Consider the following 27,570-nt stretch of genomic DNA (forward strand, 5'->3'; position numbering starts at 1 on the left):
TCTCACGGATACAAGCTCACAGCTGCGCGCCCCTAACTGCTAGGCCAACTCGCCCGACAGTGTATGGTTTCAGTGTATGAGATCCTCACTAGGATTTCTTGATTCTAGAACTGGAAAAATCCAAAGAAAAGCAGCTCGATTTGTTCTGGGTCAATCAATCAATCAATCAATCAATCAATCAATCAATCAATCAATCAATCAATCAATCAATCAACACTGATCTGCATTTAGGCCAGTCGCCCAGGTGGCAGATTCCCTATCTGTTGTTTTCCTAACCTTTTCTTAAAAAAACCTGGAAATTTATTGAACATCTCCCTTGGTAAGTTATTCCAATCCCTAACTCCCCTTCCTATAAACGAATATTTGCCCTAATTTGTCCTCTTGAATTTAAACTTTATCTTCATATCGTGATCTTTCCTACTTTTAATGACACCACTCAAATTTATTCGTCTACTAATGTCATTCCACGCCATCTCTCCACTGACAGCTCGGAATATACCACTTAGTCGAGCAGCTCGTCTCCTTTCTCCCAAGTCTTCCCAGCCCAATCTTTGCGTTAGTTCACACCAGGCAAATGCTGGGGCTGTACCTTCTTAATTAATGCCACGGCCGCCTCCTTCCCACACCTAGGCCTTTCCTATCACATCGTCGCCATAAGCCCAATCTTTGTAACGCTACTCGTTTGTCGGAAATCACCCAGAACAAATCGAGCTGCTTTTCTTTGGATGTTTTCCAGTTCTCGAATCAAGCAGTCCTGGTGAGGGTCCCATACACTGGAACCGTACTCTAGTTGGGGTCCTACCAGAGACTTATATAGTTGCATGCCCTCTCATTTACATCCTTACTACATTCCCTAAATATCTTCATAACCATGTGAAGAAACTATAATAATTTCGTGTGGCTATTTCTAGCCGAGTGCAGCCCTTGTAAGGCAGACCCTCCGATGAGGGTGGGCGACATCTGCCATGTGTAGGTAACTGCGTGTTATTGTGGGGGAGGATAGTGTTATGTGTGGTGTGTGAGTTGCAGGGATGTTGGGGACAGCACAAACACCCAGCCCCCGGGCCATTGGAATTAACCAATGAAGGTTAAAATCCCCGACCCGGCCGGGAATCGAACCCGGGACCCTCTGAACCGAAGGCCAGTACGCTGACCATTCAGCCAGCGAGTCGGACGTGCAGAAACTGAACGCATTATTTACAATCTCACTGATGTGATTTCCGACAAAAGAGTAGCGTTACGAAAATATTGCAAATTTTGGGCTGGGAAGACTTGGCAGAAAGGAGACGAGCTACAAGTGGTGTGTCAGTGGAGAAATGGAGAAATGGCGTGGAATGACATTAATAGACGAAGAAGTATGAGTGGCGTTTTTAAAAGTGTAAAAGATCACAATATGAAGATAAAGTTGAAATTCAAGAGGACAGATTGGGGCAAATAATCGTTTACCGAAAGAGGAGTTAGGCTTCAATAAATTTCCAAATTCTTTGAAATTATTTAAGAAAAGACTTCTATAGGTAAATAACAGATAGGAAATCTGCTACCTGGACGACTACCCTAAATGCAGGTCAGTGGTGATTGATTGCTTGCTTGCTTGATTGATTGACTGATTGATTGATTGATTCATTCATTCATTCATTCATTCATTTCTGGACATGTAAACAAAAACTAACCCTATGATTCATATTGTTTAGCCTGGCTATTTAAAAACGAAATTCTTGCTAGAGGCCTAACATGAACTTACTACCCCCCACATCAGCTATCCCCTTCTCAACGGCGCGCAGAAAGTTGTTTGCAACCGTTGAGTTGCGATAGTGCGGCAGTGTTTGTTGCCAGAAATAGTTTTGTTGGTTTGATGGTGTGAGGGCACGATGACGTCATTGCCGACCGCTTGGCCTCGTGCCTCCGCGCATCCATCAGTCCCGCTGCTCAGTGTGTTACAGGCGGCCAAGCTAGTTCTGTGTGCTCGTACTTCTTCCGTGCCAGCAGGATACACGTGTTGTGCAAGGCTCTTTTTGTGGATAACCGAACAACAGTAAGTAGCTTAACTGACCACTTGTATGTCATCGCCCTGTGTTTTATTGTCTCCCCATGGTAAAACGTCTCTTTTCTAAGAGACTCATGTGAGCACTGTTTGTTTACAAACAGTTTCTGGGCTGGGCAAGTGAAGAATGTAAACGAACTCATAAGAGCGTATTTTGCTGCTAAGAAGGAGCAGATTAGGTCACCGCATTCTCCAAGCACTAACGGGAAAATGAGCCTTTAAATTTCTTTCTATCTGAACCCGTCTGTCCGACTCGTTGGCTGAATGGTCAGCGTACTGGCCTTCGGTTTAGAGGGTCCCGGGTTCGATTCCCGGCCGGGTCGGGGATTTTAACCTTAATTGGTTAATTCCAATGGCTCGGGGGCTGGGTGTGTGTGGGGTATTCAACATTAGAAATCATCCTAGGTAGGGCCCTCATCTTCACAGACATGCAGGTCGCCTAATAGGCCGTCTCCTAGAAAAAGACCTGCACCAGGCCTCTCCGGAGGCCATACGCCATTATTTATCTAAGCCGTCTACCGTCCAGGATTGGTTTTTCTCTCGGACTAAGCGAGGGAATCCACTTCTAACGCCTCAAGGGCAGCGTCCTGAAGTGTGAGACTTTGAGTCGGGGTATACCAACTGGAAGAGAGAACCAGTACCTCACCCAGGAGGCATCACCTGCTATACTGAACAGGGCCCTTGTGGAGGGGGGGATGGGGAAGATTGGAAGGGATAGACAAGGAAGAGGGAAGAAAGCGGCCGTGGCCTTAAGTTAGGGACAATCCTGGCAATTACCTGGAGAAGAAATGGGAAACCACGGAAAACCACTTCGAAGACGGCTGAGGGGCGAATCGAACCCCGCCCCCTCTACTTGGCTGAGTGGACCCCGTTCCAGTCCTAGTAGGCTACCACTTTTCAAATTTTGTGGCAGAGCCCAGAATCGAATCCGGGCCTCCGGATGTGACAGATATTCACACTAGCCACAGAGGCAGACGCCTTAAAATTGGACAATTAAAAATAATAATGTTATTGGGCCTCCGCGGCTCAGGCGGCAGTGCGCCGGCCTTTCACCGCTGGATAGCGTGGTTCAAATCCCGGTCACTCCATGTGAGATTTGTGCTGGACAAAGTGGAGGCAGGACAAGTTTGTCTCCGGGTACTCCGGGTTTCCCTGTCATCTTTCATTCCAGCAACACTCTCCAATTTCATTTCATTAATCATTCATTAATCATTGCCCCAGAGGAGCACGACAGGCTTCGGCAACCGGCACAATTCCTATCCTCGCCGCTAGATGGGGGCTTCATTCATTCCATTCCTGACCCGGTCGAATGACTGGAAACATGCTGTGGGTTTTCAATGTTATTGGTTTTACGGTTTTTGGAGCGTATTTTGTCCCGGAGGAGTGTTTTTACGTGCCAGTAAATCTACCGACTCTGGGTTGACGCATTTCAGCGCCTTCAAATACCACAGGACTGAGTTAGGATCAAACCTGCCAACTTCGGTTCAGAAAGCAAGTCCTTAACCGTCTGAGTCAGTAAACCCGTCGTAAATTCAACAGCCTTCGTACCTGTTAACAATTTGTGTACAAGTATTTGTAGAACTGTTGGTGAAGTTGTCACCATCCCTGATTTACTTTCAAGCAGGCGCCTCAATTGCACTTCTTCCTTTTTATCTGTGTGTATTTTTTATGCGGATTAGGAAATGTGCAGGTTATTTTGTACCGGGAGAGTTGGCTGTGCGAATATAGTGTGTTCGAACCCCGCTGTCGGCAACCCTGAATATGGTTTTCCGTAGTTTCCCATTTTTACACCAGGCAAATGCTGGAGCTATACCTTAATTTTTGTTTGTTTACAATTTGCTTTACATCGCACCGACACAAGTAGTCTTATGGCGACGATGGGATAGGAAAGGGCTAGGAGTGGAAAGGAATTTAGGTACAGCCCCAGCGTTTGCTTGGTGTGAAAATGGAAAACCACGGAAAACTATCCTCAGGGTTACGAACTGTGGGGTTCGAACCCACTATCTCCCGAATGCAAGCTCACAGCTGCGCGACTCTAACCACACGGCCTTATGCTCGGTTACAAACGTGTAGATAAAATACAAGTTGTATCATCACGAACACGTTTAATAACCGCCTTGGTTTGATCATTCATCCCCACTCCTCACTATATTTTTCATGCGCTTTTTTTTGGACAATAATGACAAACACGTAATCGTTAAATTAGCCTATTCTGCTCTCCGCTCATCTGTTTCCCCTTTCTGTATTTTGCGAGTCGGGAACTTAACGTGCAAGGAGTTAACGCAGGTCTCATCGTAACCGTAACGGCGGTTATACAGTATATAAAATGAAACGGAAAAGGCCAAGATCTGCCAAGCGACGAAACGAACTCAAGACACCTGTGTACAGTCAGTGACGCTGGTCGTAAGACTAGAGGTGCTCCAGATACACAGATCGCCAACCGGTATGAAGGCTGTTAAATTTACGGAACTGTTTTACTCATTAAACACGTATCTGTTCATTTTTGACGCAGGCCAGATCAGTCTGCCGGCCTCGCGGTGTAGGGGTAGAGTGCCAGCCTCTTACCCGGAGGTCCCGGATTCGATTCCCGGCCAGGTCAGGGATATTTACCTGCAGCTAAGGGCTGGTTCGAGGTATACTCAGCCTATGTGATTACAGTTGAGAAGCTATCTGACGGTGAGTTGGTGGCCCCGGTCTAGAAAGGATCCGTCGTGCTGACCGCACGACACCTTGTAATCTGCAGGCTTTCAGGCTTGGTAGTCCATGGCCCTTCGGGGCAGTTGCGCCATGGGGGGGGGGGGGAGGTTCTAGATCAGTCTCCCAAAGTTTGAAGGAAATCAATGATAATTCATCCGTCGGATGAACGCGTTAAGCTTCGATGTTGTTCAATTTGCTTTACATCGCACGACACAGATAGGCCTTACGGCGACGATGGGATAGGAAAGGGCTAGGAAGGGAAAGGAAGCAGCCATATCCTTAATTAAGGTACAGCCCCAGCATTTGCGTGATGCTAAAATGGGCTGCCGAAAGTGGGATTCGAACCCACTTTCTCCCGAATGCAAGGTCACAGCTGCGTGCCTCTAACCGCACGGCCACTCCTTGATAAAGACGGTTATTTAGTCGATTAAATCCGAAAGCCAGAGATTTTTTAAATGCCCGCGAAAATTTGAGAACAACATTAAAACTTAGTCTGGATTTCCTGTAATTTAAATGACAGTGACTGAGCAAATGTCATGGGATAGCGGAGCACTGATGCGCAGGTGTGTTGTCTGCGCACCACACGCCCCCTGTGGCAGCGGCAGTTGTATAGAAGACCTTGTGAGCAGTGGCTGTGCATGTGACAAGTGAGTTGACACCGTTCGAACGGGGTATGGTGGTCGGTGTTCGACGGATGGGAAGTGCGATTTCGGAATTGGTGCGGGAATTCGGCTTCACACGATCAACCGTGTCCAGGGTGTATCGTGAATGGTTGAATGCGGGTGTCACCGTCCACAACAGACGAACGACCGGCCGTCCAGCCACCCTCGATGACCGTGACGGATGACTGAGACGGATTGTCAATAGTGACAGACGGGCAACCGTGCAAGAAGTAACGGCTCAATTCAACACAGGCCGTGCTAGACACGTCTCCCAGTGGACAATCCGTAGGAACATGGGTTCTATGGGGTATGGGAGCCGGCGCCGCATACGGGTGCCACTGTTACCCAACGTCATCGGGCACAACGACGCGCATTTGTCGCCAGTCACCAGGGATGGACACTGGAACAATGGCGTAACGTGATATGGTCGGACGAATCGCGATTTTAACTGCACCATGCCGATGGGAGGCACCGTGTATGGCGCAGAGCGCATGAAGCGATGGATCCCGCCTGCCTCGAAGGTGTGGTCCAGGACGCTGGTGATTCTGTTATGGTCTGGGGTGCATTTTCCTGGTATGGAATGGGCCCCCTAGTTGTTCTGGAAGAGACTATGAATGGTACGCGGTATGTTGAGCTCCTCGGAGACCATCTCCACCCATTTTTGGCCTTCCAGCGCCCAGACGGTTCTGCAGTGTTTCAAGATGATAACGCGCCGCCACATCGCTCCCACGTCGCCTGGAAATGGTTCCAGGAACATGCAGGGGAGGTCCAACGACTGCCATGGCCACCTAGGAGCCCCGATATGAACCTTATCGAGCATATCTGGGATGTCCTGGAACGCAGGCTCCGTGCCATGGATCCTGCACCCACGAACAGACCAGCATTGGCGGCCGCTCTGCAAACGATTTGGTGTCAGCTGCGTCCAGAGGACTACCAGGGACTTGTCGCTTCACTTCCACGGCGTCTCACTGCAGTTCGCAGGGCCAGAGGAGGCCCCACACGCTATTAGGTGACTATCCCATGACATTTGCTAAGTCAGCGTATATCCAAACATTTCTGGTCAGCGTAAACTGTTAGAAATGCTTCTATTGATATTTCAATAGTTTTATCAGTCTAGAACAGTCTGTGTTCCAATATTAGCCCAGTCTCATTCATACAAACAATATTTAGACCTTCTTAATTTGGACAAAATATCTGTGGCGTCTAAAACCGCTGGGTTCCTTGATACAAATCCCGGTAACTCCATGTGAGATCTGTGCTGGACAAAGCGAAGGCGGGACAGGTTTTTCTCCGGGTACTCAGGTTTTACCTGCCTCCAGCAACACTCTCCAATATCATTTCATTTCATCTGCCAGTCATTAATCATTGCCCAAGAGGAGTGCGACAGGCTTCGGCAGCCGGCACAATTCCTATCCCCACCGCTAGATGGGGCTTCATTCATTCCTGACCCGGTAAAATGACTGGAAAAAGACTGGATTTTCATCTGTGGCGCCTAAACACAGCGTCGTCGTTCAATAACCAATCCTTTATGTCCTCTGCTTTCAGCAGTTTTGCCAACACTATAGTTTTCCCACTAAATCTAGGTTTAAAAAAATCTTCTTAGGGGCGCACGGCTGTAAACTTGCATCCGGACGATAGTGGGTTCGAATCCCACTGGCGACAGCCCTGAAGATGGTTTTCCGTGGTTTCCCATTTTCACACCAGGCAAATGCTGGGGCTGTACCTTAATTAAGGCCACCGCCACTCCCTTCCAACTCCTAGGTCTATCTGTGTCGGTGTGACGTAAAGCCACTATTAAAAAAAATTTTAACATATGGTGGGCAGTGTGAAATCTAATCTTTTTTATGCATATGTTTCGGTGGGTATTTTGGTGGTTTTTCTATTAAAGGTTTTTGAAATATGATTATGGAGAGTAGAATAATGTAACAGCTCAAATTTAAGTTATTGGTGTTGACAGTCGTGATGTCATCAAAAGGCGAGCCGGGGAAGACCTGAACTGCAGGCGGAGTTAAAATATAGGAGACTTTCTTAAAAATAAGGAAGCAATGAATGCTTCACTGCGTCTTTCTTTCTTCTTTCACATTGAAGTGTCAAATTCACTTAAGGTTATTATTAAGTCGTCGATTCCCCTTCCTGAATCATGCGAATCGGACGCCAGAGAAAAGATGAATGTATCAGTGTTTGTAAAATGGTCTCATACCATTAGCGTAGCCAGGATCAGCCGATGGGTGGGGGCGGGTTATATTTACAAAATGAAGATAGAACGCAATTAAGATGCTTATGTCCGGCTCCATGGCTAAATGGTTAGCATGCTGGCCTTTGGTCACAGGGGTCCAATAATTGGTTAATTTCGCCGGCACGGGGGCTGGGTGTACGTCTCGTCTTCATCATCATTTCATCCTCATCACGACGCGCAGGTTGCCTACGGGAGTCAAATCAAAAGACCTGCACCTGGCGAGCCGAACTTGTCCTTGGACACTCCCGGCACTAAAAGCCATACACCATTTCATTTCAAGGTGCTTATGTGTCCGTGGTGCGCGCATGCAAGTCTTCTCATTTATAAGGACACTGATATAAGTGAATTATGTTGACATTCAGACTGAAGTACACTACAAGATCGCACATTAAAATATAGAACAAGATTTACAGCGAATGGGATGTTCAGATTACAGTCTAAAATCCAACTTTCGAGGCTTCTTACAAAATAGAGTCAACAGATCTGTTGGTTCTACAATGATTATGTCTCTGAATATTTATTTAGTTTATTTTTATTGCCAGTTTATGTTAATTTTCTTTTTGTAAAATGTCCATGGGGACGGTTTAACCCCATCGGCTACGCCCCTATCTCAAACCATGGGCACCGTTAAGTTCTGGTGTAAAGTGATTGGTGAAATACTGCGATGGAAGTAAAACCGGTCCATTTCAGGAACTGGCAACATCTGCACTGCCGTGTTTAGTATTGCTATGGTTAAATGCGGAATCGGAGAGAACGTTATTAAAACTAAATAGACTGAGAACCCGAAGTGATAGATTTACCTTTATCAATTGGCGCAGGACTGAGAAAAATCAATCAGTGCTACCTTATGAACTACCAAACAAAGTATTGCAACAAGTTTGGACTGTGAATACAGTTCACCTTGAAATAAATTTTGAATACTTTTAACCTTTGAACTAAAAGGGTATACTTAATTTGCTTGTAATAAAGCATTTTCGAAACTAAACAAAGCTTAAGAGGAGGAAGGAGAGAGGGGGGCTAGTGGTTTTTGATTGTTTTCAAGCAGCTGTTTAATGAGCAATCCTATTCCACTGTTAGGAACTCTCGGTTCCAGTGTCCTTGTTGACAATTATCATTACGGTCCTTGAGCCAGGGGATAAGCAAGGTAGATGGAAGGGCAATGAGATGTAGCATACGGACTGGAAACATCGGATGAGGACAAGTGACCGAGCTCGATAGCTGCAGTCGCTTAAGTGCGGCCAGTATCCAGTAATCGGGAGATAGTGGGTTCGAGCCCCACTGTCGGCAGCCCTGGAGATGGTTTTCCGTGGTTTCCCATTTTCACACCAGGCAAATGCTGGGGCTGTACCTTAATTAAGGCCACGGCCGCTTCCTTCCAATTCCTAGGCCTTTCCTCACCCATCGTCGCCATAAGACCTATCTGTGTCGGTGCGACGTAAAGCAAATAGCAAAAAAAAAAAAAAAAAAAAAAAAAAAGAGAGGACAAGTGAACTTATTGGATGTATAACTGACAAACGAATAATAATAATAATAATAATAATAATAATAATAATAATAATAATAATAATAATAATAATAATCAGATGGAGTATTGACACGAATAAGATGTTAGTACCTATTGTGGAGTGTACGCCTATTCAGCCTTGAAAAGATAACTGAAACAAAACAAACAAACAAACAAACAAACAAACAAACAAACTACTCGTCAATTAGCAGCAACGAATACAATATTTTTAAATACTTAAATTATTATTATTATTATTATTATTATTATTATTATTATTATTATTATTATTATTATTATTATTAAATGCGAGAAAGACCAGAAAACTGATCACACAAAGCTCACTTAGAAGTTGTGCATTTTCTTCTTTGCCAGGCAGCCTTCAATTTTTCTCTCATTGAGGTTCTTCGTTCTTCTGTCCACTTAGCTCCTGTCTTCTTCTTGTGGTTTCTCTCTGACTCTACTTCCCACTTGTTGATTTTCGTTCTGTAGCACGTTCAGTCTGCGATGTCGGCCACTTTGATTCCTGATTTTTCCAGGTCTTGGCGGAATTCCGTTGTCCACCTATTTGTTTTGATGTTTTCTGTTGCCTCAAGTAAGCTTCTTGTCAGTCTGTTTTCTGGAAGGCGTTTGATGTGTCCGTAAAATTTCAGGCGTCTTTTTCTGCCGCAAGGTTTGAGAGCTCCTCGGTTTTTGTACGAGATTGCAGTCTGTATCCTTCGTCAGTCAGTTTTGGGCCGAGAATTTTTCTGATGATTTTACGTTCCTCTTTCAGGATGTCTTCGAGTACTGTTTTCCTGTGGAGATCCAGTGTTTCACTCGCGTATAGTATTTCAGGTTTGATCACAGTATTGTAATGTCCAATTTTGGTGAAGATTGAAAGGCATTTTTTGTTGTAAATGTTTTGCGTTCGGCCGAGGGCTCTCTTCATTTTCTGGATGCAGACCTCGAGGGACTTCTGTTCTTTTCCTGTTGGTACTATAATTTCTCCGAGATATCGGAACTCAGTTACCTTTTCGATTGTGCCAAATTTCCTGTTCAAATTCTGGAGGCTGCAGTGGTTGCTCATGACCTTGGTTTCTGAGAATGAGATCATCTGCGAAAGCGAGACAGGAGATTTTTACATGTTTTCTTGTCATACTTAATGGTTGCTTATTTCCTTGAGCTTTTAAACCTTATTCCCATTCTCTCATGATTTTGTCCAGGACTATGTTAAAGAGTAGTGGGGAAAGTCCATCTCCTTGTCGGACCGGTTTTTATCTGAAAATTTTCAGATATATTTCCCATGAATTTTACTTGGGAGGTTGTGTTGGTGAGAGTTAGTCTGATGATTTTTTGAGTCTTGTTGTCCAGTCCGTATTCACTCAGTGTGTGGAAGAGGGATTGCCGGTCAATGGAGTCGTATGCTTTCTGGAAGTCCACGAAGGTGCAGATTGTGGATTGTTTTCTTGTGTGTCGTAGTTTCAAGATGGTTTTCAGGTTGAGTATCTGTTCTGCACAGGATCTGTGGGGCCTGAAGCCCGCTTGGTATTCGCCTATGAGTGGTTCTAGTTGTTCCTGTGTTCTTTGGAGGAGGACTGCGGAGACGATTTTGTATGCGACTTGCACCAGGGAAATTCCCCTGTAATTGTTCACATCTGTTCGGTCACCTTTTTTGCGAAGTGGAACGAGGAGGGCGTTTGTCCAATTTTCTGGTAGTTCTTCCGTTGTCCAAATTTCTTATTATTATTATTATTATTATTATTATTATTATTATTATTATTATTATTATTATTATTATTATTATTATTATTATTCGCGTGGGCTGAGTAGGCCTATACGAAACAGCCGCAAGGTTTAAGCATGACAACGTTTACGCGTCGAGTCAAGAGTGAAATGAAACGTATGATATACCGTATCGAATGCAACAAATTTAACCGTAAGTCCCGGAACCAATTGAATGAGAGACAAATTTCGCTCTGTATCGCCGCATCGCCGCAGCCGCGCTGGACAAGCGAGGCGTGTCACAAAATATTGTCACACGTGACATCACGTCCGTGTTGGACGTACTAGGATAATGTTTTTGGGAATATATCTCCTGAACGGATGGAGATATTTCAATTATTCTTTTACCGTCGTGTTTCACTAGATGAGTTCTGCCTATTTTCGATATTTCACAACGTGTTCAATGGGGGCTAGGACACAGGCCTCGACGGTCACTTTTAGCCCCAAGATTTAACTTCCACGCGGAATAACTAACTCAGTATCGACACGAATAATAGGTTTCAACCTATTTTGGGGAGTACGTCTATTCAGCCTTGAAATGATACCTGAAACCAAACAAACGAACAAACAACACGCCAACTAGCAGGAACGAATCAAATGGTAAGTTTTTTATGCACTCTGAGCGAATTTCGACAGGGAAGTAAAGGTTGACAGCACCAACTTACATGTGGTAATAATAGTTTTTTTTTGGGGGGGGGGGGGAATGGGGGAAAAATTTTATTCAATGTTATACAATTAAACTTTCACCAAAGAAACGATTCGCAGCTAAGGTTTTATGCCATAGCCGTGTTGGAACGCTGGATCCCGTGAGATCTCCGAAGTTAAACAACATTGGGCGTGGTCAAGATTTGGATGGGTTGCCACGCGCTTTTGTTGGAGGTGAGGGGATGGAGGAGCGGAAAGGAACTGGCCACCCTACCGTACGTAAACTCCGGCTCAGGCACACCTCTACGGGAGGATCGGACATTCCTTCGGGCAGAATACACCCTTACCTTACCTTAGATACTAATAATGCTATTTACTTAACGTTCCACTAACTACTTTTACGATTTTCGGAGACGCCGAGGTGCCGGAATTTTATCCCGCAGTTCTTTTACGTGCCAGTAAATCTTCCGACACGAGGCTGACGTATTTAAGCACCTTCAAATACCACCGGACTGATTTAGGATTGAACCTGCCAAGTTGGAGTCACAAGGCCAGTGTCTCAACCATCTGAGCCACTCAGCCCGGCCAACCATCGGATACTAATCACGCTTCTACACGCTGCTGCGCGAGTCTCCACTACTTCCAGTGGCACTCAAAAATCGGCTAGCTGAGTCAAATGACATTTTGTGCGTATTTTTACTAAGTAATTTTTTAATGTTTAAAAATCAAGGAAAGAATTCGGTAATAGACAAGAGAGTTTGCATACATTGGTTTTTAAAATAAATCCCAACCGAGCTCGATAGCTGCAGTCGCTTAAGTGAGGCCAGTATCCAGTATTCGGGAGATAGTAGGTTCGAACCCCACTGTCGGCAGCCCTGAAAATGGTTTTCCGTGGTTTCCCATTTTCACACCAGGCAAATGCTGGGGCTGTACCTTAATTAAGGCCACGGCCGCTTCCTTCCCACTCCTAGCCCTTTCCTGTCCTATCGTCGCCATAAGACCTATCTGTGTCGGTGCGACGTAAAACAAGTAGCAAAAAAAATCCTAGTTTTATGTGACTAAAATGGAATAAAAATGTATGTTTCTCCACAAAGTGGAGGGGGGCGACCGTCCCCTAATTGCCGCCACTTTTACAAGGGCCTACAGCCTCTATTATAGAATCTGCAACCAAACGAGAATGCTGGCTTACATGACTCATAATAAGTGGTGTTTGAAAACTGAAACGCTACAGTCTCGAAAAAAAAGTTCATTCTAGAGAATTTCCAGATAGATATTGATTACGTACCCATGTGGGTTAACCTCGAGAAAACTCGACAAAATCGGTATCCGTCAAATTGTAGACTCCCCTTGTGCATTTATTTAAGAAATCTAACCCATGTCTTTCCATGTTAACGAAGCATGCTTCGATTAGAGCTCCTTTTATGGAGAACAATTGATGTAGACCTTCAAGGGAAAATGTAATTTTATGCAACACTGATTCATACAATTTAAATAGAGTTCGTTAAGTGCAGTTACGGAGCACATACCAGACGGCAGATTTCTTTCGTGCTTCATGAACTAAGTGCGGAGGCAGATACTGCTTGATGTTCTTCCCAGAAAGCGGCCGTGATTCAAATTAGTTAGCCTACTGAATAGGCAGTTTCGTTCCTTGAACTTTTTTTGGCATATGAGTCATTGGAATAATATTCTTCGAACTCTTTTCATCAGATCAAGATAAGACGACATAGCTGGATATTTAAGTAAAAAATCCTAATGTTTGTTGAGAGGTAAAAAATGTTATAAATATGCCTGAAAAAAAATATTAAAAAACAAGACCTACCGCGTCGTACAGTTCTGAGCTCGACAATGGTGTAGCAGATATATTATAATCTTGGGCACTATTTTTTAGTGCAAATATTTGGCACTCAAGACTTTACTCACAGTGGTAGATGATGTAGCCTACTTACAGATGACCAAGCAGTGTGAATGATGGTGATGCTTAGTGTTGAGACTGTTTCAAGGAAACAACTCCACAAAGCGAGTAGGCTACACTATATTTTTTTTTTTTTTTTTTTGCTAGTGGCTTTAAGTCGCACCGACACAGATAGGTCTTATGGCGACGATGGGATAGGAAAGGCCTAGGAGTTGGAAGGAAGTGACCGTGGCCTTAATTAAGGTACAGCCCCAGCATTTGCCTGGTGTGAAAATGATAAACCACGGAAAACCCCCTTTAGGGCTGCCGACAGTGAGATTCGAACCCACTATCTCCCGGCTACACTATTTGGATCGCGTAGCAGTGACCCTACATTCCGGAGATGGTTGGTTCGAATCCTATCGTCGGCAGTTCCGAAGATGATTTTCCATATTTTCTCACTTCGCAGCAAACAAAAATCCACAGTTCTAGCCCTTCAGGTAAGCAACTCAATGTTGAAAACATCCTAGTGATACGTCTGTTAAGAAGTGTTTTCAACGTTAATAAAGGAACTTGATTAAGACCACGGTCGCTTCTTTTCCATTCCTAGTTCTCTCCAATCCTTGCGTCGCCGCCGCAGGTCAGTGGTAGAGTTTCGGCCTTAGGATCTCAAGATCGCAGATTCAAAACTGAGAGACGCAGCCGGACTTCGGAAGGGCAGAAAAAATAGCCTATTCCGCACTCCATGTCTTATGTCGTACGATGCCATTCAGCATGGGAAAGATCTCTGGTGAGATATCCGTTCCTCCGCCATCTGATAGAGTAAATTGGAACGTCGAAATTGACAGGCAGGCAACGTCAATGGCGACAAATCAAAATACCTGCATATGGTAGCTGAGGCCATAGGATTATTTTTTAATGGGAACTGCTACATTTTCTCCGCTATATGTCTTTTCACGAGAGTTTAATCCTGATGTAAATATGGTATGTCCACGCCTCCACTAAAGAAAGAGTTGTGATTCGCTGAGCGTGTAGTACCGACCTCCACCTCCTCAACGTCTCGTGTTCGGACGTACAGGGCTGGGCATTACATACGACAACAGTGCGAAGATCTGAACTTCTGAATAAACGACTAAACCTGCATTCTGTTGGCTTAGTTTGTTGAACACATTCACAATGCACTGCCTATGGTCACTTCTGAGCGGTTTTCCTCTTTTGTGCTTCACTACACGCGATGGTCCTACCTGTTGCTCCATTTCTCTCACTATGAATACTGACACTGGTCACTCACTGACTGCTGCTGCAAGATGCAACACCTTATCTCCACGCTGTACAGCTTGGGACTTACCCTCACTACGAGAAGACTCCCTGTATTACACCACGCCTTGTACCTTCATTTCTGGTTATTTATTTACTATTTTATATTTTAAAAAACAATATATATATATTACGTACTTTTCCAAACTCTCTAAATGTAATAAACTAAAATAAAATGAAATTAATGCTGCATACAGTCGAGTGAGTGCGACGGTTGCTTTTCCAATCAACTACGTGTAAGTCTACGTGCAAAGGCAAGGTGCTCCGCCTACCTTTACATCAGGATTAAACTCTCGTGAAAAGCGGTATATAGGGAAAAAACATACAACCATGGACATGTTTTTGGGTTTAGAAGACGAGAGGACTAGTACAGATTCTTTGGTTGTTCCCCTCTTAGTAGCCTCTTACGACGTGCAGAGGTACAGATAGTGCATGCTTCGACTCCACCCACACGGGAGATAAAGAGTTCCGACAAATGGAAAAGAAATGAGTGTATCCTCAAAAGAATTGTAAGGTTCATGAATTGCGCCAAAGTGAAACACACTCTACACATTCTAAATATATTATTATTATTATTATTATTATTATTATTATTATTATTATTATTATCATCGTCATCATCATCATCTGTTTACCCTCCAGGTTCGGTTTTTCCCTCGGACTTAGCGGGGGATCCCACCTCTACCGCCTCAAGGGCAGTGTCCTGGAGCTTCAGACTCTTGGTCGGGGATACAACTGGGGAGTATGACCAGTACCTCGCCCAGGCGGCCTCACCTGCTATGCTGAATAGGGGCCTTGTGGAGGGATGGGAAGATTGGAAGGGATAGGCAAGGAAGAGGGAAGGAAGCGGCCGTGGCCTTAAGTTAGGTACCATCCCGCCATTCGCCGGGAGGAGAAGTGGGAAACCACGGAAAACCACTTTCAGGATGGCTGAGGTGGGAATCGAACCCACCTCTACTCAGTTGACCTCCCTAGGCTGAGTGGACCCCGTTCCAGCCCTCGTACCACTTTTCAAATTTCGTGACAGAGCCGGGAATCGAACCCGGGCCTCCGGGGGTGGCAGCTAATCACGCTAACCACTACACCACAGAGGCGGACATTTATTATTATTATTATTATTATTATTATTATTATTATTATTATTATTATTATTATTATTATTATTCGCTCCTCGCTCCGAAGTTAAATGGTTAGCGTGCTGGCCTTTGGTCCAAAGTATAATCCCGATGGTTCGGAGGCTCTGCGTGTGCGTGCGTGTGTGTGTGTGTGTGTGTGTGTGTGTGTGTGCTGACTGCAACACTAGAACTCAGCCTATGTAGGCGCACATCCTCACAGAAGCGTAATTCGACGGTTCGAATCCAATTTGTCGAAACTATTTTTACCATCAGAATGTTGGCCGGCACGGTATCTAATCACTAGATTATATATTTATGGGATCAGAAAAATAATAAAGTGTTTCATGCTTGCTGGTAACTTGTAGAAAAATAAATTATAGTTAAGAATGTTTCATCCTAACTATTGCCAGCATACCAGTAATAGAAATATTAATGCTATAGGGAGAAGAGTATTATGCATACAGTACGGCATACCGCGAACTAGGTTATGTTATAAACGAAATGAAAAACCAAGTAATAAATCTCCAAATAATATATCCTCAGTGGTCTGTCTGCTGGATCCGAGGTTTGTGAGATTGATCCCGGCCGAGGGCGATGGATTTTAATAGGAGATAGATCTCGAGCATGCTTGGAATTTGTTTACTTGAAATTCACATAAATGTTGAATTTCTGAGAAAAGGAATATTGCTAAAAGACCAGGATTTTAATATTTCAACGTTCCCGCGTGTTCCGCAAGACAATACAGACATCAAAAAACACGTATTAGGTCCACAGTACTTGTTTATGGTAAAGCATGATAGAGAAAAATAAGAAATAAAAGTGCGTTCCAAGAAATTGTAGACAACAATGGGTAAAATTATACGACACAACACTTCGCACAAATGTAAACAATTTATTTATCAGTAAAGCTAATATCTCGCCGAATGTCTTCTTTATTCACTACGTACGATAGCATTAATTCGCCACAAAGAGCTGATATTAATACAAAAATGTCGGTCAATGAATTACTTGGGGACCGATCACCTTAGATTTTAGGCCTCTTTAAACAACAAGGAACAAGCAATTACTTAGCGCTGATTGGCCAATTAAAATCGGCCATACCTTCGACTATTCTTTTAGTGCAGCCAACGCTAGCGCAGACGGGCGAGCTGTCGTTTAAACTAAACGAGTGTCAGAAATTGGTGGAGAAAATGGACGCAAGTTTAAACTAGGTACTAAAGTTACACGGGTTTAATTTATACCAGGTTTAACTCGATTTGGAGAAAATGGAACTTATAGGCGTTAACTCGAAAGACTTGCACTAAGCTTCTCCGGAGGCCACACAGCATTATTATTATTATTATTATTATTATTATTTACTGACGATTATATAGCATACATCTATGTGGCAGGTGACATTACATGCATGTCCTCCAATGGGTTTCAGTACAAACACGCGAGAGTCATGGACCGACGCACACTCTTTCAATGTTCCGGTCTGTATCCAAAAAGCGTTACAGATGACATTCACAAGTGACTCTAGAATCGGAATATCAAAAATCTAGTCAGCTTACACAAATTTACATGAGTTCACAGGTAAATATCAAGGGGATTAAATCCGGTAATCTGGCGGGCCATAAGTCTGCTCCGCGTGCGTCTAGTGCTCATGACTTTTGTGAAAACATTCGCTGGCTCTCCCTGCACTGCACCATACAACATTAAACTAATTTTGCAATATTACTTTAACTAATCAACCTAACAAAATTGACTATTTAACACCCGTTTTTGTTACTTTCACGAGCAGAAAAAAATAGCACATGAACACAAACTCATCACTGAGACACTCACAGGGAAATATATTTCCTTGAAAGCTGTTCTGACCGGTTAAGAGTTCCACCCCATCTTTTGCAATTTAGTAGTTACTGTAGTAGATTTCGCGATCAATACATTATTTTAACCCTCTAATCGGTAGCAGAAGATAGATCGTCAGGTCTACTTTACCAGTAAATAGGGATAGAAGAAGTTGAGAATATTTCCGTTAGATGGCAGCATTCATCAGGCATATTTTCTCTTTGGAATGTGGGATGATTCGGTGTTAAATACATCCATTTACGTGTGATATCTTTGAAACACGTGTTGATTTTCTTGTGACTTGCTTTCATTCTTTACTGTGTGTTATGCACACACGATGGCTACATTTTTTGTTTTAAACCCTGAAGATATTGTAATAGAATTAAGTGTAATTTCAAGGCCTACTGCAGCAGACTGGATAAGTGTTGTGCCACCTGAGGTAGGTTATGAACACCAACTGGTTAGAGCTGTATCAACTACCATACTTTTTAGTGAATAATCCCTAAAGTATTAACACTATTCACTTAACATTTGCATGCTTGTCATGAAAATTAATTTCTCTACAAACTTTATATTTTAAAAAGTTTCACAAAACTGATTAGTCATTTATATTTGATGTGTAAGTAAAAAATATTTTTTGATTTTTTGAGGGGACTTTTAAAGGGGCGGAAAAATAAAAATATTACATTGAGGGTATCATTTATTTATTTTAATGCTATTTGTTCGGGGCGTCGACCCATGTGGATCTCTTGCCCCTACATTGAGGGTAAATGCAAATCTCTTTTCTAATAATCCTGTTCATGCTAAATGTCTTGGTGTATTATATGTGCATATTCTGTGAATAATACATCTGTCAGAGTGACATACATCAGGTACTTCAAATGTGTGGTGCACACCCACCGGTTAGAGCTATTTCAACTACCGGTTCAATGGTTAAATAAACATAATATATTCATTATTAATAAAGTCGAAAATAACTTACAACAAGAAGAAGACCTCGATCAATACAAAACTCAGACACTACCAGACAGTGATCCGTCCGGAGGCTTTGTATGCAGATGAATGTTTGAACTGGCGGAGAGAAAGATTCTGAGGAAGATACTGGAACTCCAAAGAACAGAGGATGGATCATACAGAAAGAAAGGAAACCAAGAATTATATCTTAAGATGTTAAAGATCTCGGATAACATCCGAAAGAGGAGAATCATGTTTTTCGGACATATCTTCAGAATGAAGCCGGAAAGACTGACCAGTCGGAAAACAAGATTTTTTGAGATCAGGAAAACTACGGTGCGCTGGTATCAGGAGGTGAAGGACTTGAAAGAAATGGGAATACAAGGAATGGAAATCGGCAACAGGGATGCTTACAAGTCAAAGGTCAAGGCCACGAAGAGGTTTCAAGAAAAAGAAACGAGGAGATTGCTGAGTGAAATGATGAATGAGTACTGGATGAGGATTAAAGCCCAGAAACAGATTAAGTTGAATTCGAATTAACATGGTCCATAGTCGGCCAAAACGAATTAAGAAAAAGAAAAAGAAGAAGAAGAAACGCGAAAATAATTATTTATACAACTCGTGCGTAACGTGGACCTCTTGTTGTATGGCTGGAAATATTCAAGCAGAGTGTTTAAATTACATGAATGCAAAACTGTTTATGCAGCTTACGTACATAATTTTATTTATTAACGTGGCAAAATTCACTTCTACATTTAAAAGAACTAAGGTTATGTATAACATTTTAGACTGAGCGCGTGGCTGCTTGTTTTGGATCACGTAGGTGTCGGCTTGCATTCAGGCGATGGTGGGGTCAAACCCCACTGTTGGCAACCGTGAAGATGTTTTATTTTATTTTAGCTATTTGTTTTACGTCGCACCGACACAGATAGGTCTTTGTCGACGATGGGATAGGAAAGGCCTAGGAAGTGGAAGGAAGCAGCCGAGGCCTTATTCAAGGCACAGCCCCGGCATTTGCCTGGTGTGAAAATGGGAAACCACGGAAAACCATCTTCAGGGCTGCCGACAGTGGGACTCGAACCCACTATCTCCCGATTACTGGATACTGGCCGCATTTAAGCGACTGCAGCTATCGAGCTCCTTTTTAATGGTCCCGTGCTGCTCCTCAGCATTTGTTATAAATAGGTCAGATAAGTCGATTTTATATGCCTGTCGTAGCCATATTGGTTTGCCTGCCGTTTTCAGTAGTTTTATGAACATTTAATACTGGCACATAATAATTGATATCTTCGCAATGGAGTTTATAACACTTCCATACGATATTCAGTGTGCTTCCACCATTCGAGCGAATCTAGATCTTAACATTTTTCAAACGATCTTGTCCGAGATAGTGCAACTTACAATATTGGTCGTGGCTGAATAGTGTTCGAATAAGTAGACACCCTGTGCTTTATTAATGGTCATACAGAAGGCTAGTCGACTTAAGTCTGTGCGAACGTCGACTGTTTTTTCTTAGTTACTAGGAACGGTTTGCCATCTGTTGAGAATATTTAGAAGTTGGGGAAAGTCATAGAATCAAAGAATATCTAGCAGAGAATAGTATACTTCCATAATCCGACGAAGTGTTTACTCTCTGGCTTAACAGATAGTAATCAAACATGGACGCATACAATGTCATTACTAAGGATGAAATCACATGTCAGAATATTAATGAAGTGTTAGTCGCTTAGCAAACCTGCTAAGCACAGAATGTATTGCGGGCTAGGATAAGCCTTCGCCTGCAATTATTAGAGTGGTCGTTCAGTGATTTGATTTTAGGATTACTCAAAGTTGACTAAATTTAGATACCTATCAATGTCTCATGATTCACCGGCAGGTAATTCCGAAGAGAATAAAATAAGAATGAAGCAAATCCGTCCAGTAGAACGGCCGGACGGATTGGACAAAGCTGATTTTAGTAATCTGTTTTATATATAGATTATTATTATTATTATTATTATTATTATTATTATTATTATTATTATTATTTCATCCTCATCACGACGCACAGTTCGCCTACGGGAGTCGAATCAAAAGACATCTGGCGAGCCGAACCAGTCCTCGGACACTCCTGGCACTAAAAGCCATACGCCACTTCATTTTTCACTATTATTATTATTATTATTATTATTATTATTATTATTATTATTATTATTATTCCTTAACGTTTAAACTATATATGAACTACGCTTGACAGTCTTTACTGTAAGTTTCGCCGTCTCGGTTTCACTTTCTGCCAGTATATTTCTATTCCTTCTTCTGTTCTTCTGTGTAGGATATTTTCTGGCTCCTTTCCTATCTCTTGGAAACCTTTGAACTATTTGATTTGTTGTCTGTCTCTGTCCGCTTTGTCGCCTTCTTTGACCTCAGTCTCGGCCAAGCAAATTCTCACTTCTTGAAATCATTTTGACTCTGTTTACCGTCCTTTGTCAATTGATAGTCTAGTTCCAATTATCTCAACGTTACTGAATTGCATCTATTTATTTATTTATTTATTTATTTATTTATTTATTTATTTATTTATTTATTTATTTATTTATTTATTTATTTATTTATTTATTTATTTATTTATTTATTTATTTAAACATTGCCTTTTACAGAGGTTACCTCCAATTACAGAAAGCACTACGCAGTACATATATAGAACATTTAAAAAGTAATATAGAAAGGGTGGAAATATGAGAAAAGAACAAAATATATCTGTTTCGCAGACGAACAAAGCATATTCATGTACAATCATAATTTGTTATAAAATTCTAACAAGTGCTTTAATTAATATTATCAATGAAAAACCTAGAGTAAAAGGAAATTACTCTAAGACAAAATTAAATGAAGTAATGTACAGTATATAGCAATATACTGGAATATTTAATAAAGACAGCATAATACTATCCATAAAGAAACTTGACAAATCAGATGATATGTGTAAACCAATGTGAAACGGAAATTCGCAAACTGGCGTTGCAAAATCAATATTATTAACATGTAAGGTTATTTGATTAAACTGTTCACATATTCTAACCAGTGGTGAATTTCTTTCACTAACGCTCATGGAACGTCCACACTAGAATGATTGCCGTGTCCTCAAATTGGTTAACGTTATACTGAAGTTCACCCTAGCAATTAAATCTATTGTACCATTTATTATTTTATACAGAAATACTTGCTGATTAACTTCTTTCGATTAATAAGAGTGAGTGAATTTTTTGTGACTCATTCTGTTGTATTATTTCTCCCCAGTACGTGAAGCTCATTAATCTCTTTCTTTCTTTCTTCCTTCCTTCCTTCCTTCCTTCCTTCCCATCTCCTATCTCCTATCTCCTATCTCCTTGACTTCTTCAACCTGTTTCCTCGCTGTTGCTAGGTCATTGGTGAGTATCACTATGCCCTCTGTATAAGATAAGCAATCTATTCTTATATACTCCTGTCCAGTGTTGCTAGATCCTCCGAAATTTCGGAAAACTTCCGATTTTGAAAAAATATACCAGAATTTTTTCTTCCTCACTTTATAGACACAAGCTGCTAGGAAGAAGCCTTGTACACGGCTGCATATTAATCCAATATTATGTGTCTAACTTCCCTTCAATTACTATCAGTGAAAAGAGAATTTGGGATGCGAGGATGAGTTCTTTAACGTGCGAATTGTCAGGGTTTCTTGCAGATAACCATTCTAAAATGACAGCCAAATGAGCTGGGATATCAATACATGACCGGGACGCAGTTAAATAGGATTGGAGAGAGTCTTGGCTTCAAACGGCTCCAAGATCTCCTTCATGAACTGCGACTTGGGATTCACCCTGCATTTATATGATAACAAAAACGCACATGGGGGAGGGCAGGTGAGGGAGTACACCGCTTAGTTTTCATGGCAACGCTGCGCAATGCATGAATGAAATGGAAGACATATCAGATATACAGTTTAATGCCATTTTATTTATAAATGGACAGTGATAACTACAATCCGAAGGTTTAGGCAGTAATAGGTCAGAATATAAACTAAGTTACCTGGTAGGAACTGAAGACTACCCGCTCTTCCTTAATGTAGCGCAAGTAACATAAAGTGTAGGGGTCCTAATAGGCCTGCCCCCTAATGTTTATGCAATTCACATGGCAGAACTGTTGTCCGGGTAGAGTAGAGGTGCTCAGCTGGTCACCCGTTGAGGCTAGTCGGGCTGGCGTGACGTAAATGCAGGCAGCTTACGTAACAAGCATACGCCACAGTAAAGCGAGAGAGCGAATGCACTCTGCAGGGAAGCGAGGGAGCATTGACGTTCAATTGTTATTACGAAGCTCTCCTCCACAACTCACCGAAGTGTTGATTGGGGCACATTACTTAAAATAAAACTGTATAATCGCAACAACAAAAACTGACCTTGTCGAGATATCCCGGTTCGATTTATATTGCGCTCAATATAAACAGTCTGTTTTATTTTCTTATACTGTATTTATTCATTCAAAGAAAACTGACACGTTATAATTTTTGTGTTACAATCTACAAAGGTACAGGGTTTAAGCGTACAAGCTACGATTTACAATTTGTTGGATGGGAAAGACAGTATTTCAATTTGAAAAAAGTAAAATTCCTGTTAATCATAAAGCAAAAAATATAACTACATAATGCGGCAATGATTTTGCACAGTGTTTTAGTGTTGTGTGACTTTCCCTGTTCACTAAATTTCTGAAAATACAGTAGTATTTACAATTTAAAGCGTCCGGTGATAACAGCTAGCCTCTAAATAGCGAGAGGAAGTTTCATCACGAATGAGGACATATATATTTACTATACAAGATTAAAGTACAACAATGTAAATGTACCTACCAGATAGATGTACAGTATGCCTTCAAATAAATAACCTCACTGATTTTATTCCCGGTAAGCTTATTCACCTTAACTTCGTATTATATTTGAACTGTTTCTAAAGCACCTGAAGCCTCCATGGCTCAGGCGGCAGCACGCTGGCCTCTCACCGCTGGGTTCCGTTGTTCAAATCCCGGTCACTCCATGTGAGATTTGTGCTGGACAAAGCGGAGGCGGGACAGGTTTTTCTCCGGGCACTCCGGTTTTCCCTGTCATCTTTCATTCCAGCAACACTCTCCAATCTCATTTCATTTCATTAATCATTCATTAAGCATTGCCCCAGAGGAGTGCGACAGGCCTCGGCAGCCGGCACAATTCCCATCCTCGCCGCTAGAAGGGGGCTTCATTCATTCCATTCCTGACCCGGTCAAATGACTGGAAAAGGTTGTGGATTTTCATTTTTCATTTTTTTCTAAAGCACCTCTCAAAATGCAATAGTGAAAATTGTAGTTCATTACGTACATTATAAAATTATTTGAGGTTGTAGGCCTAACTCTTTATGGTATCGGTCAAAACACATAAACTGCACTGAACATAAATAACTTATTTCTCACAACGTAAATTGAAAATGACGTGAATTTCTACCTTCTTTCATTATTTTCTCTCCCCCCCCCCCCCCCACATTTCAAATTCGGGTATCGCCTCATTGATCGAGAGTGGCTGGGAGAATTTCGCCCAACCTTCACGGCCTGTGATGTAGCCATAACATCACGTGGTTGAACAGCATACGCTGCGCTCCTCGCCTGGCAGTCCGCCCGCTTACAGTGCTGGACGCCCGCGGGACGGAATGCCCAGCGTGAGCACCTCTGGAGTAGAGTATACTGTTATTGGCTTTAGTATGTTTGCATCATGCTGAACATCCGGGCTACGGTAACTTATGAATGGTATCGTATGGGATAAAATGTTCCTTGCGAATGTAAAGTCGATGGTAATTTTGCCAAGAGCCGTTTCATCTGGCTGGTCACCTAAACAGTTTTTGTTATTTAAATGCGTAGTTTCGAAAAGGATAACCCCCGGAAAACACCCTATGATACTTTCATCTTTCGGATTTTCTGACAAAATTGGTACAGTCTATTGCAGGGCCTCTCAAACGCCCAAACTCTCGCTCGTGCAAACCGAGGCGCAGAGGTTCTGTACACCGTGCATCGGTTCGACTCGCCTAAGCTCGGCTAAATTCGGCTCGGATGTGGAGCCCTGCGGAGCAAGTGACGAAGGGGGAGACAGGTGGAGCGAGCGAGACAGGCGTAGAGAAACAGAGACAGCGCTATTGCTCAAAATCGAGGAGTGGGGGTCTGCACTCTGGTCAACCTAGCGAAGTCGTCTTTTGCACCTTGCGCCGCGCAGTGCACCGGTGCATGCACTCTGAGAGTCCTTGGTCAATGGTACACATATTTCGAAATAAAAATTCATGCACCTTCTTTGGTTTAGTGAAGACGATGGCCTTTACAAGCAAAAGTGGTGTACTTTGCAGGTTCGCAAAATACTTGAAAAAAAAATTCTCTTAAACATTCGATATTTCAATGGTTATAATCATCATAAAATTTCAAAACCGTTATGTTAAAACAGTGCTGAAGGTTCTATTTTTCTCTCCTTCGTTTCGCTCGTCTATGGACCACGTTTGACAATCTTTGTGGTATTTTTAGCCTTCCCTGCCTTCATTCTCTGCCAGTAACTTTTCACTCTTTCCCCTATTTCCTTTTTCTGTTCTTCTGTATAGGATCTCCCTTTCTTCAGTAGTATTTCTCTGGTCTCCTGAAAACCGTGGAACGTTCTGACGAGTTTTCTAAATCGATTTCTGTCCTTGATATAATCTTCCGGAAACCCCATCTTCGTCAAGTCCAACCTCACTTCTCGGAACCATTTCAACTCTTGTCTTCCTCTTCCTGAAGAATTCAAGGATTATCTTCGTTAGTCCATTACTGTCCATCCTCAACAGTGACCATAGAAGTGCAACCTTCTCTTCCTCATCAGTTCAACCATTCCTTCGGCCTTTATGGGAAAATATACTGGCAGAAAAATTATCCAAACACCAAGAAGGGCTTGTGCTAGATTAACGAACGTTGGTAGGCGTGTTTATACATTTGAAAGATGACGTTGATTCAAATTTCCCGAAAATCGCATTAGCGTGGCGCTAGTAGCGGGGTGTACTGTGCGAGAGCGTTGGTTACCTGTGAGACTGGACGGAATTACTGTGAGTGGGTCAAGAATGCCTTTACGACGACGAAGAGGCCAGCTCACTGCGGTTGAACGAGGCCATATAATAGGGCTACGTGAGGGTGGATGTTCTTTCCGTGCTAGTGCAGAACGAGTTGGCCGGAATGTCTCCACTGTGCATGCGTGCTGCCAGCAATGGTCACGAGAATGTACTCTCGCAAGATGATCGGGCTCCGGACGCCCCCATGGCACCACCGAGAGGGAGGACCGCCGTATGGCTGTGGCGCAGCGGACTGCATCTGCAGCAGCGATTCGAGCGGTATTTGGCACCACAGTGACGCAACGAACTGTTCGAAATCGTTTACTTGAAGGACAGCGTGCATTCCACTTACCCCAAACCATCGCCGTCTGAGACTTCAGTGGTGTCAAGCGAGAGCTCATTGGAGGCTGGAGTGGAGGTCCGTTGTGTTTTCCGATAAAATCCGGGTCTGCCTTGGTACCAGCGATGGCCGTGTGTTGGTTAGAAGGAGGCCAGGTGAGCGTCTGCATTCCACCTGTCTGCGGCATCGACACACTCGACCTACACCGGGAGTTCTGGTCTGGAGAGCAATTTCCTATGACAGTAGGAGCACTCTCGTGGTTATCCCACGCACCCTGACTGCAGATGTATACGTCCGTCTGGTGTTTCGACCTGTTGTGCTGCCTTTCATGAACAGCATTCCCGCGGGTGTTTTCTATAAGGATAATGCACGCTTCATGCCGCTGCTGTAACCCAACGTGCTCTACAGAGTCTCGACATGTTGCCTTGGCCTGCTCGATCTGCTGATCTGTCCCCATCTGGGACATCATTGGACGACAACTCCAGCGCCATCCACAACCGGCATTAACCGTCCCTGTATTGACCGACCAAGTGCAACAGGCATGGAACTGCACCCCACAAGCTGGCATCGAGCAGGTGTACGACACAATGCATGCACGTTTGCATGCCTGCATTCTACAATCAGGCGATTACAATGATTACTAATGGACCAGCATGGCACATCTGCGATGGCTTTTCTCGCGTGGATATTAACCTGCAGTCTTGTACCTTTAATCGATTAAATATATTATCTCGACAAATAGCCTATATTGCCAAAATTTCCATATTCTACATTCCTTATTTCATGGTATTTGGATACTTTTCCACCAGTGTCGGTACATTCTATTGGATAGATACAATCTAAAAATTATTTGTTACTTTAGAGTTTCCTCATTCCAGTTTTTACATTTGGACCTATACATTTTCTTAGCATTTTTCTTTCTCTTTTCCGGATGTCTTCAAGCCCACCTTTTCCAATCGTATCCAATGTTTCTGCTGCATGCAGGCACTCAGGTTTACCAACTGTGTCTAGATGTCTCAGTTTAGCCCCCATAAGAAACCTTTTTGCTGTAAGTGTTCCTCGTCTGTTGAAATGTCTTTTCCATTTTTCTCGCCCGTTACTCAATGGCATTTTTTCCCGACCCATTCTCTTGTAATAGGGACTGCCTGGCCGAGGCGGTAAAGGCGTGCTCGGTTCGCCTGGAAGGACGTGGGTTCGAATCCCCGTCAGGAAGTCGTAAAATTTAAGAAACCAGATTTCCACTTCCGGAGGTGCATATGGTCCTGAGGTTCACTCAGCCTACACCAAAAATGAGTACCAGGTTAATTCCTGGGGGGAAAGGCGGCCGGGCGTAGAACTAATTACTCTACCCCATCACGTGCCGCGGTTAACAATGGTGGAACCCTTTACCTTCCACTCCTCCAAGGGCTCTACGGCCTGTATGGAGGTGTCTTTGTCTTTGTCTTTTTATTCTCTTGTAATGTTTCTCACAATACTTAAGCTT

At 42.9% G+C, this 27,570-nt stretch overlaps 1 protein-coding gene across 1 annotated transcript in view; it reads left to right on the plus strand.

The window, feature by feature from the left end:
• The first annotated feature begins 1,933 nt into the window (after positions 1 to 1,933).
• Positions 1,934 to 27,570, plus strand: part of LOC136883261 (uncharacterized) — a 177,941-nt gene continuing 152,304 nt past the window's right edge. The window contains exon 1 of the mRNA XM_067155471.2: positions 1,934 to 2,032. The gene's annotated coding sequence lies outside the window, so the exon portion shown is untranslated. The remainder of the gene's footprint in view (positions 2,033 to 27,570) is intronic.

Source organism: Anabrus simplex, chromosome 11, assembly GCF_040414725.1.
Source record: "Anabrus simplex isolate iqAnaSimp1 chromosome 11, ASM4041472v1, whole genome shotgun sequence".
NCBI lineage: Eukaryota > Metazoa > Arthropoda > Insecta > Orthoptera > Tettigoniidae > Anabrus > Anabrus simplex.